Here is a 12,512-nt window from a genome sequence, read left to right on the forward strand (position 1 = left end):
ATCCTAGTCTTCCAATAGGTATAATTTGTCCCATTGAAGAGTGGAGGTCTATTGGTTGCTTGCCCCTCGGCAGGAACATTGTTAAAGGGTGTTCCCATCTAGATCTTTGATTAAGACGGTTAGGTCTTTCAAGAAATACACAGAGCACCTGCTCTGATACCACTTGTTGCCCAGAGATGGTCACCCAAGAGGGGGGGTGAATTGGGTGTTTTAAAACTTTTTAGCTAATTTAAAAATAAAACACACAAATATATGAACTAAAGCAAGGATAAAGCGATAAGAAGAGACAACCACAAACACACGGTTTTATAGTGGTTCGGAGCCTTCACCGCTCCTACATCCACTCCCCAAAGCGCCTTTGGGAATTTCCACTATAATCCAAGATTACAGTACGGTAGTTTTGCGAGTTCACTACCCAACTCGTTGTTTTACACCGGGCTCACAACAAACCCAAAACCCCCAATTTCTCTTAGGCTTGGGACGCCCTTTCCCTTGTTCCAAGTCCCTTGACTGGAACAAGCACCACAATAAAAGTGTGTACAAAAGGATATAAAAGCTCTAGAAAGCAAATATAGCACTTATGAACAATGAAACCCGGAAGAATCTTTTTGCCGTTGGAAGCGTGGGAGATGTTGATTCTTCCGATGTGGGACGCGTAGGGTTGGGTGTGAGCTTTGAATCCCGAGCACACAAGAGTGGTTGAGCTTGAAATCGCTTGGGAGACTTGTAAGCACTTGATTTCCTTTCTTGAATGCACTCACTCCCTTGAGCTTTTCTTTCTAACTTCTCTCTTGAATGATTTTGCCTTTTTGGTTGGTAAAGAGTTGTTGAGAAGCACTTAAGAGCTCCCTTTTATAGCCCAAAAAGCAAATATAGCCGTTAGAGATAAAGTAGAGAAGATTTGAAATTCAAATCAAACCTGAAAAGCTGTCAGTCGCGTCCCAGGCGCTCCGGGGACGTCTCCGCTACAACGAGAGACGTCTCGCCTATAGGATTTTACTTTTTACTTTATCTGGGGTCGACTCGGCACTTTACGGGGACGTCTCGGCGTGTTAGCGCTTTTTGAGTGGGGACGACTCCGCTGCTTTGGGGACGACTCCGCTTCTTTATCTCCGAAAATCATGTCCTCTGGAATTCCCTGAGAGAGTCGACTCCGCTCTTTCAGGGGACGTCTCCGCTTGTCTGCACTTTATGCGTGGGGACGACTCCGCTTTCTCAGGGTCGACTCTGCTTCCTTATCACTGAAAAAAAAACATTCTCTGGAAAACCCTGAGAGAGCCGTCTCCGCCATCTTAGGGACGACTCGGGAAGTCTCCTTTTTGCTTGCGGGGACGACTCCGCGTACAGCGGGGACGTCTCGCGCATATCCCTTGAAAAGCGTCTTTCTGCCGCCACTGAGAGAGTCGACTCCGCTACTGAGAGAGTCGACTCCGCTAACGCGGGGACGACTCGACAGGAGCCGGGGACGTCTCCAAGTGTGCCAGTTCTTCCTGCTTGTGCCAGAGACGTCTCTGAAACTATCAGGAGACGTCTCGGCTGTCCCTGAACTTTTTCTTTAGCTCAAAATATTCTTCAATAAATTCATAAAAAATATGGGAACTTGCCTAGACATTTCTTAACAATATTCTAAATAAAGCACATGAATTTCTCAATTGAATTGTTAAGATATAATGGAATTTTACTCTAGTGTTTTGTATTCATCAAAATCCATTAGGGGGTTAACACATAATCACCTGATTGAACCACTGTAGGGTGGCTCTGATACCACTGTAGGGTTTTAGCATGTTATAATGCGCAGCGGAAGCTAGGGATTTTAAAAAATTTCTTAATAAAGTCCCTTAACATGAAACCCTTATTAGCCTAGATCACCTTAATGGTAACAATCAAATAACATATAAATATAAATATAGGAATAGAAGAATACCTCTAATGCTAAATCCAAGTTTGTAGAATCTCCACGAGGCGTCCAAGTGTCCGCCCTCCAACGGTGATCCACACGAAAACTTAATTCAAGTCTTAAGCTCCAAAGACTTTGATCCTTAATGCAGAATTCTTCTAAAGAACTCTAATGGCTTGCTTTCCTTCCTTTCTATTTTTCTTTCACCTTCTAAAATCACTTCTAATCCTTTTGTCCTAAAGAAGACCACCTTGTCTTGGGTTAGGACACCCTAGAAGCAATGCTAGAAAGAGACAAAGCCTTGTAAGAAAGAAGGGATAAGGGAGAGAGAATGCGGTGGAGTTGGAATGAATGAAACCCATGGAGCGCTAGCCTATTTATAATAGGCGTAGGGATGCATCTCCAAGGGATGCATCCCATCCACACATTATTTCATCAAAGGGCATCATCTAAAGGGCCATATCAAATAAGAGGAGGCACAGATCAAGTGAGGAGGTGTATCAAATGACATGTCCTTTCATGTGGTGCCATATTTTGACCAAGTCAACAACACATGCCAATCACATGTCCATCATGCCTCACCTCTTGATCTTTCATGATGATGATCCAAGGGCTCCAATGCAAGGCGTCATTCACTTGACCCATTATGTCTTCATCCAATGGTGTGATTAAGATCCAATGGTCAATTATGATAGCCATCCTCTAACGCAATCCAATTGGGTTAAACCAACTCTCCGTTATGTCTTCATCCAACGGTAGATCAAGATCTAACGGTCTAGATTGAATGATTTATCAAATCTAATCCAATTAGACTCAAACCAAGCCAATTAGGTGCCAACTCTTGGCTAACCCATATTAGAACATGATCTAATCAAATTAGATCAATGAAGAATCAAATTCGAATCCAATTCGAATCAGATTCGAATCCAATTCGAATCAGGAGCTAAGGGTTTGCAATACCTGCTAGGATGTTTATCTTGCAAACATGATCTAATCCAATTAGACCCTTGATAAGTTTTCTTGTGTGTGACCCATTGGGTTCCATACTTAGCCAGCAATAGGTGTGAGTGCGAGTTGACCCAACTTGATTAGAACACTTTTAAGCGATTTAAGTCCAAACTGCGCGAACCCGAACTTAACAATTAGAATCCTTTCTAATTGGTGATCGAATTAAACTCTTTAATTCGATCAAACCTATAAGACAAAATTGACGTCTAGCAACGTGTCATGTCTACCCAAAAAATATGGAATTTGGTGGAAATACCAAAATTACCCTTCAGTGGCAAGTTACCGTGCAATTCAATTCTTTAATCAAACTGCATCCCGAACATGTATATGAGTATGAATATATGTCAAACTCAATTTCATATTCATATCTTTCTCAATCTTTTAATGATAATTCAAATAATGAAACATTAGAAACTCTTTCTAATTTTCATTCTGCTTTAATCAAAGGCTTTCTGAATTATCATATGATTAGAATAAATAGGATGCTATCTTCTCTTACTAGAAGTGATTAATTCCTTGTTGACCTACTCATAATCTTCGTACATAATTCACCATATCCAGAAGACCTCGTACACAACTTATTGTCATGAATGAGTGTAAACCAAAACATGGGTTCATGTGCACAAGATACCATGGTGATCTCAGGTCATAGGATCAGTTGCACAACTCCCACTAAGAGAATCATCTTTTGACATGTAAGTAAGACTTCATAAGATTTCTCTTTGTAGGTCAATTCAGTGAACTCATTCTTCTAATGAGCACCCACATCTTTATATTAGTGTCTCCACACAAGTGATTGTGAGATCAATCACCCTCTGCATCGAGCATACATAAGATGTGCCAGTCTTTCTGGTAAATATTGATCCCCGACTCAATGTACCAATGACTTGGAATATTTAAGATTAGAATTTTAGGGTTTTAGGTCTCACTAGTATGATCTCATCATAGCCTCAAAACCATTGCTCTAATCTAAGAGATTTATCACGAATATAATCAGCAGCATATGATAAAACACAATGCCTTTATTCATATTTAAATGTCATGTACATAATTTGGAAAATCAAAAGAAAACCCTTCGCAATACATATTGCGATTAGCTTGTAGGGCATCTACTCTTTCAGGAGCTCCACACGCTATTAAAGGGACATGAGGTGGCACACTAGGGCATTCAAGCCCTCTTCCTCCTCCAGCCGTGAGCCCCCTCTCCTCCCTTTGTTTCAGCCGCAAGCAAGGTGAAAGAAAAGAAGAGGCTTGGCAGCATCCTTTCTTCCCTCTCTTGATTTCCAACATGAGCAAGGGAAAAGGCTGCAAGCAAGCATTGGATCTTCATCCATCTTCTTCCTCCTCCCAAGCACAATCAAGGGATGATCAAAAGGAAGGAGATCAGCCACCTAAAGTAGTCTTTGCAAGGGAGCTAACACCCCGGGAAGACAAGAAAGCTTTGATCGGTTCATGCATTGTGTGGATACCCGTAGAGGCCGGGCACTTGAATGGCTTCAAACGAACCTTCATCCAAAACCACGATCATTAGTTTGCGGTGATCATCTACCCGCACAAGATGAAGATCTGATCTTCTAATATTTTTAAAGTTTTTAATCCTTATCTATCTACGAACGGTTTTAAACAACGTTCATGCGATGAACGGTTGATCCCGCGCATGCCTCTTCCGCTGCATCTGAAATTTTTTGAAATTTTTCTACGGCATGGGCAGGTTTTCTAACAAATGACTCTTTAGGATATCCTATAAAACGAGCACTTATGGTCCTAGCCTCTAGTTTGTCCGCCTGTAGTCTTTTGATGTGGGCCGAACATCCCCAAATCTTGAGATGACCAAGACTTGGTTTCTTACCATGCCATATCTCATACGGTGCGGTAGGAACGGATTTAGAAGGAACTCTATTAAGTAGATATACTACGGTAAGTAAGTGTAATAACCCCAAAATTTTTTTTATATATATAAAAAGGGATAGAATAGTCCTTTAAAATTGATATAAGGGTAAAATTGGAAGGAATCAAAAGATAATGGCATAGTTGTAGATACGTTGAAGTGGTAAGGGTAAAATTGGAAGAAATCAAAAGTTAATGGCATAACGGTAGATATGTTGAAGTGTTAGGGGCAAAATGAAAATTTAATAATATTAAACAAAGGATGAATAGTGTTTTGATGTGATTTAATTAGGGGGTTTGCTGTGGCTTTTGGATGGAAACCGAGAGAGAGACACAGAGGGAGTCTCAGACGGACAGAGAGAAAGAAAAAGAAGGAGAGGAAAGGAAAGGAAGAAAGGAAGAGGAAAGGAAAGGAAGAAAGGAAGAGGAAGGAGATTCCGGATGTGCTGCCAGCTGAAGGGAAAAGTGTAGATCTCCTTTTCCTCTACGCAAGGACCTCGATTTTCAAAAAGAAAAAGGTAAATATCCATCCCTATCTAGTCTTTTGATGACATTAGGCTATACAAAGGGTGGATATAGTCTAGAGGGGTCGGATAAGAGTTGTAGAGGCAGTTAAAAGAGGAAGAATCGGATTTTGACAAATTTTTCCAGCACTATGGAAAAACTGTGTCGAAGTCCCAACTTCGGCGAATTATTTAGGGGGCCAAACGACCTCCGATAGAATGCATGTTACCTCTTTGGAATCCCCTATGAGTGTAGAATGTTAGGTAAAAATTTCATCAAATTTGGAGTTTGGAAAGTGGATCAAACCCAGGATGAAGTAACCGGCTATCGGTCCGGGTTACTGTTCATCCGAGTGGGAAAATAGGGGATTTTATGCCATAATAGGGTATTAAGCCCAGATTAAGCTAAGGGGACCTTGTACTCATGCAAGGGAGTCCCTAATACACATAAATGGTGAGTTAATTAATAGAAAAAGAAAAAAAAAAGAAAAGAAAAGATTTAGAAAATGGGGGAGTTGAATCAATTAAAGTCCCCTATATTATAATTGGCACGTAGATTATAGCCCTTGATACAAAACTAAATATATTGTAAATGCATGTATCAGTTGGGCAAGAAGCTAGAAAATAAGAGGAAGAAGTTCCCCACTGCCAGCTGTAGATTTTTGGAGGCATATCAGGGATGTGCCAGATTGGGAGTACCATGAGTGGGTTTGATCACATTCCTTATTCATTTTCATGAATGTTGCCAAGTGTGACTTGATTCCACCTGAGCTTATTGATTAATTGTTGTAGTAGATTCCTCTACAATCTTGATTCTCTATGCTTGATTATTTTGTACATGCATTTGAGGGAATATTGAGAGGAATTACGAGGGGTTGATGAGTAACCAAATTGATTCCGAATTGTGAAATAACTTCTTTTGTAAATTGATTTCATTTCCTCTATTTCAAAGACTTGTAGAGCCCTTCTCATGGTATATTGAGTTGCATTGTACTCCCGTGATTCCTCACTCCCAACCCTGATGTTAGTCTATGATTGGGTCGGAGTCGAGTGAGTGGTAGTCTTGATTATGCTCCTTTTTAGTAGAGTATTGGAAGGGTGCATTATGGCATTTATGCATGGCTTGGCAGTATCTGCAGGACACCTATAGTCGATGGGGTTGAACATCGGCCTTTGTGCACATAGTAGCCTTCTGGGTGGGCGGAGCCCAGTCCCTTCCTAGGAGGGGACACGGCCCTAGGCGTAGGATCGGCCGGTCCTATGACTTATATTCTGCTTGCCGCCGGGCATAGTAAGACCCCGCGAGGTGCAGTATGGCTTTCCGCGGATGTAGAATTTCCGCGAGGTGCCGTTTAGTATGTAGATGTGAGATGGATTTCTGTTCTGGATACTGGCCGGCATTTACATGATTAGTGTGGTGTCTTATCCTGCATATGCATGTGACAGTAGGAAGTTGTTGCTGGTTCGCCTGGGGCGTAAAACCCACCTTCCGACAGCTGTCTAGCATTTACATTATCAATATGGTGTCTTATCCTGCATATGCATGTGACAGTAGGGAGTTGTTGCTGGTTCGCCTGGAGCGTAAAACCCACCTCTCGACAGCTGTCTAGTGATGATTTCAGCATATTGACACCTGATTTGTATGTTCCAGCATTATGATCTGTTGAGCATATTCATGAGTAGCATATATGTTTACTTGATTATTCCATATATGCTTCAGATGAGTTGATATTGATTGTGGTGATATTGATGATTTACTCCATATTCTTTATGTTGAGATCATGTTCATCTTGTTATTGCTCTTGAGATTTCACCTCGAGCCATGATTATATCTTGTCTCATGTGCATAGTACTCTCTACTCCACTCACTGAGTATTTATATACTCACTCCCCAGTTTGATGTTTTTGATTGCAGGGCAGGTATTGTATAGAGAGGAGCAGGATTAGTGGTTGCCTGCTAGCTGTGCCGCTCCATAGTATAGTATAGTATAATGTAGATAGAGGTTTATACCTTTTAGTATATTATAAACCTTCTATTGTATATAGTGCATAGTTACAGTCATAGATCCTGTTGTGGATATGGGTTGACCATGGATGGATTGGAAAGTAGGTATATATATATGTGTGCAGATCAGTTGTGTGCCTGTGATAATATATTACTAATATTGTCCAGGTTTATTATGTGACAGATTATGTGATTGCTGCTCTGACAGGTAGTGTTGTTGTATGTATTGAGATAATCCTGACAGGTCACTATAGAAAAAGTGATCGTTTTGTGCATGTATCATGCCAAAATTTTCAAGATTTATTGATGATTGATAGGTAGTAGGGTTCTACGCGGTGGCTGGTGGCCTTATGCCTACCCGCACCTAGGACCGTCGCGGTGGCCCGCCGGGAACGGGGCGGGGGTCGTGACAGTAAGGCATCTCCCCAAAGAAACATCGGTAAATCAGTGAAGCTCATCATGGACCGGACCATATCCAATAAAGTCCGATTTCTCCTCTCTGACACTCCATTGAGTTGAGTGTACCCGAAGGAGTCCATTGTGAGACTATGCCATTGTCCTTGAGATAGTCCCGGAATTCTCCACTAAGGTATTCTCCTCCTCGATCTGATCGAAGAGCCTTAAGGGATTTTTCAGTTTGTTTTTTTACTTCATTTCTAAACTCTTTGAACTTTTTGAAAGATTCAGATTTGTGTCTCATAAGATACACATATCCATACCGTGAATAATCATCAGTAAAGGAAATGAAGTACGAATAACATCCCCTGGTTTGTACATCGAATGGGCCACACACATCTGTGTACCAGGATAAGTATTTCAGTGGTCCTCTCCCAGCCACACACATCTGTGTGTACCAGGGTAAGTATTTCAGTGGTCCTCTCCCCATGTCCTACAAAGAGCAATCTGGCCATTTTTCTTGAAGACAGGACTCGCAAACTGGATATGACTCGGAAGTCAATGAGCCGAGAAGCCCATCTTTATCCATTTTGTTCATTCTATCCTCTCCAATATGGCCAAGCCTGAGGTGCCACAAATACTTTTGGTTTATCTCATTCCTGAATCTTTTGGATCCTTTGGCACTCACTTCTTGCTCAGACATATTTACAGATACATCCATATGCAAATAATAGAGACTGTCAATCATAAAACCACGTGCGACTATTTTATTTCTGAAATAAATAGAACAGCAGTCTTTGTCAAATGTAAAAACATGACCATCCTATGCTAGACATGAAACAGAAATCAAATTTCTACTAGCAGCAGGTACATAATAACAGTCTCTAAGTAATAAACTAAAACCAGACGGTAGCCGCAGAGGGTAGGTGCCCACAGCCACAGCAGCAACTTTTGCCCCGTTGCCAACCCGAAGGGTTACCGCACCTTCCGCCAGCCTTCTACTTTCCTTTAGACCCTGCATAGTAGTGCACAAATGAGCACTAGAACTAGAATCTATAACCCAACTAGAAGTAGAAGAAACTGTTAGATTAGTTTCAATTATGAGCAAGTCTATACCTTCTGAAGGTGTGTCAGCCTTCTTGTTCTTCAGGCTCTCGAGGTATGAAGGACAGTTTCTCTTCCAGTGGCCGTCAACATTGCAGTGGAAATATTTTTCTTTGTCATTGGCCTTTTTTTCTGAACTTCCTTCTTTGGCTTTTTGTCTTTCTTCTGCTTCTTCGCAGGCTTCTTTTTCTTCTAAGTAGACTTTTTCTTGGAACTAGAAGTCAACTCAGCAGCAAGGACATTGCCCCTTGAATCTTTCAAGGCTCCTCAGCAGTTACCAACATATTTATCAGTTCAGTCTTAGTGCATTCAATCTTATTCATGTGGTAGTTTACTACAAACTGTCCAAATGAATCAGGAAGAGATTGAAGGATCAGATCTACTTGCAATTCCTTGTGCATGTTCATACCGAGTGATGAGAGCACAAAAGTGCGATCTACACATCACTTAAATTAGTATTATTGCTAACAAATAATGATAAAATTGCTGCATTAATATTATATTCGGGTGCAGGTGATCGTAAATCAAAGTTAAAATGCGCATCGGGTTCAAGAGTATGCATCACTGCAGGTGACCAGCCAACCGCATGCGTCAACCCCAGTTGCACACTAGAAGGAGTCTAAGTTCAGCTATCCAGTTCACTGCAACCAATTCCTAGTAGCCCGTGCATCTCAACCCGATGGAGTCCCAGATTTCAGCTCCCACGCGATCAACGTCTGCTTCTGCCGTTGGGTCCGCGTCCAAGCCCCAATCTTGTCCACGTTTCCAGCCTTCTCCTTGCGTCCCGACCTCATCCAGTGCACCTTCTCAGCATTCCAGATTTTAGTCGTCCCAGCTCCAACGATCAAGCCTAGCCGTTCAGCATCCCATGAAGCATCTCATCCGCATCAGATTCTTCAAGCATCCCAGCTTCTTCCATGAGTCCCAGATCCTAGTCTTCCGCTTCCACGCTCCTCCCAGCCGTCCGCGTGCGCCCTCCCAGCAAAGTCCGGCCATCCACGTGTTCATCCAGCCTTTTCCAGCATCCTGCGAGGCATCACCCATGTCCGTGCTTCCTTCCGATCCATCCGCCTATCCTGCAAGTGACCCATGACGTCCACTTCTCCCGCATCCAAGGTGCTACGATCTTCTGTCTGCATGCGAGGATCCGTGATCTAATCTTCCTCTTTCACAGCTTCTCCCAGCGTGTCATCCGAATTCCAAGCCCTGCCGTCCACGTCCGAGCTTCTCACAAACGCACGCCTCTTCCGAATTAGCAAGTAATCAGCCGTGCGTGATCAACTTCCCAGCTCTTGGAATCCGCGATCGGCCTTCTCGCATCCGGGATACTCGGCATCTCCACGTATTCCGTGGGATCAGGGACTCATCGCAACTTATAGGAGGGCTCCCTCGGCTGAAACGGGCATCGCTCTCATTGAAGGAAAATAGAGGAGAGTTTCAGCCGTATTCAAAAGAAAAAAAAGAAAGGGAAATAGGGGAGGCCCTATTTCCGAAAAGAAAAAGAAAAAAAAAGGGGAAAATGAAAGTGGGACTAATGTTTAAAATGAGTGGCTGATTTCTTAGGAAGGGTGATGGAGGAACCTTTGATGTATTGCTCTTTGAAGTAAATTCTAAACTTTTGCTTTGAATGATTTATATTTACTGATATGTTTTTGGTCCATGCATAGTTACTTCGTAGATAGCTCTTTAATGGATTATGATTATTGATATATGGATTGCTTTATTATTTGATTCATCGTAGACGTAGAAAGCACGACGAATGCTTAGAATTTGAGTTCATATGTTTATGAAATATATACCGTGATTAGATCTATCCTACCATTCATTTTTAATCAAGAACCATAGAGTTTATTTCTTGGATGCAATAACATAAAGGAGGATTCCAGATCCCTACCATCTCTCTGTTTCATTGAACTTTATTTATTTGCATATCATTCTTTTTTTTTAAATTTTTGAAAATCAATTGAAAATTACATCTAAAAATTACGCTAATAATCCATAGATCGTTTCCTGAGGATTCGACCTCGGACTCCCGAGATTTTACTACTTGTGCGATTCTCCTGCACTTGGGAGATTAGTTTCGCGAAAGCATTTCTGTGACGCATCATGTTTTTGGCGCCGTTGCCGGGGAACGGCTTAGTTATTAGTATAATTTTAGATTTAGTTAGTACCTTATTAGTTAGATTGAACCTTATAGTAAAACTAAAACTGAAAAAAAATCTTTTCTGCTATTTTTATTTTCTGCACTGTCTGCATCAAACTCTGATATCTGAGTAATTTGGTCGTCTGGTGCATGACGAGTGTCTCATTCATCTGAATGGTTTGATTGACATTCTGAGACTTTTAAGACCATTATATTAATCTGAAACTTTGCTGCTGTCTGTTTTGAATTTTCTGTGTTTAAATTATTTTTTTTTAGAATCAGAATTTTATTATCATCATATCTTATTAACCCTTGTTGCTAATTGAAAATTGATAAAAACTTTAAGAAAAGATCAAGGGTGATCATTTAAAAAAAAATTAATTAAATTTTGTATGCTAGGTTGGAATAGGGACAATACTGGGCGTCTGAATCGACAAACTTTTGACAATTCCTTAGATCATATTATTGAAACTCTTTCGCAAAATCTCAAATCTAGTGAGATGGCAGATGATGATGTAGGAAGTCACCATGGTGATGAAGGTAGACCCCCAGTTATGACACTTCGACAATACTTACACCCCACTAGGACTAGTCAACCTTCATGCATGATTATTCCTGAAAATGTAGGACACTTTGAAATCAAACCAGGAGTAATTCAATTGCTACCCAAGTATCATGGGATGGAATCCGAGAACCCTTATCTTCACCTTAAGGATTTTGAGGAAATTAGCATCATATTTAGAGTGCCAAATGTATCGGAAGATGTCCTTAAATTGACCTTGTTTCCTTTTGCCTTAAAGAATAAAGCCAAAACATGGCTGAACTCCTTGAGACCTAGATCGCTAGGAACATGGCATGATATGCAAAGAGAATTCTTGAAAAAATTCTTTCCCGCACAAAAGACTAACTTTTTGAAAAGGCACATTAGTAACTTCCAACAAAAAGACCATGAAACATTTTATGAATGCTGGGAGAGATTTAAAGAATTGCTTCTCTCTTGTCCTCATCACGGGTTTGAAACATGGAGAACCATTAGTTTCTTTTACGAAGGGTTGTCTCCATAGTTAAAACAATTTATAGAGACCATGTGCAATGGTCTATTTTTGGAAAAGCAACCCGATGAGGCGTGGGACTATTTAGACTCTCTCGCAGAGACTGCACAATTATGGGATACAGGGGATAGAGTGAATAAACCTTTACCTAAGCCTACTAGCATTGGACACGGGGGCCTTTACAACCTTAGTACTTAGGATGATATTCAGGCTAAAATGGCAGCCCTTACTAGGAAGGTGGATCTAGGGTTTGGAATCCACCGCGTAGCATTGCATTAGGGACTGTGTTCCTAATTTTTATCTTTTGGAGAGGCATGCAAATTGGCTACAAGCCTTTTAAAATAAAAACATAAAGAGTTTTAGGAAGATCCATCTTCGGTATAGCATGAAGTGTCTACCTAAGTATGCTAATCTAGGGTGCAGCACACCTCATCTTTCTAGGCATGGATCATCTTAGACGACTTTAGCAAACATGAATAGTAAATGGCATGCTTAAGGTTTAAACATCATAAAAAAA

The 12,512-nt window shown here is 41.1% G+C and overlaps 1 pseudogene; it reads right to left on the reverse strand.

Moving 5' to 3' along the window:
• Positions 1-11,860: 11,860 nt before the first annotated feature.
• On the reverse strand, positions 11,861-11,958 carry LOC120108311 (annotated as a pseudogene).
• Positions 11,959-12,512: the final 554 nt, after the last annotated feature.

The sequence above is a fragment of the Phoenix dactylifera genome, unplaced genomic scaffold (genome assembly GCF_009389715.1).
Source record: "Phoenix dactylifera cultivar Barhee BC4 unplaced genomic scaffold, palm_55x_up_171113_PBpolish2nd_filt_p 001267F, whole genome shotgun sequence".
In the NCBI taxonomy this organism is placed as follows: Eukaryota; Viridiplantae; Streptophyta; class Magnoliopsida; order Arecales; family Arecaceae; genus Phoenix; species Phoenix dactylifera.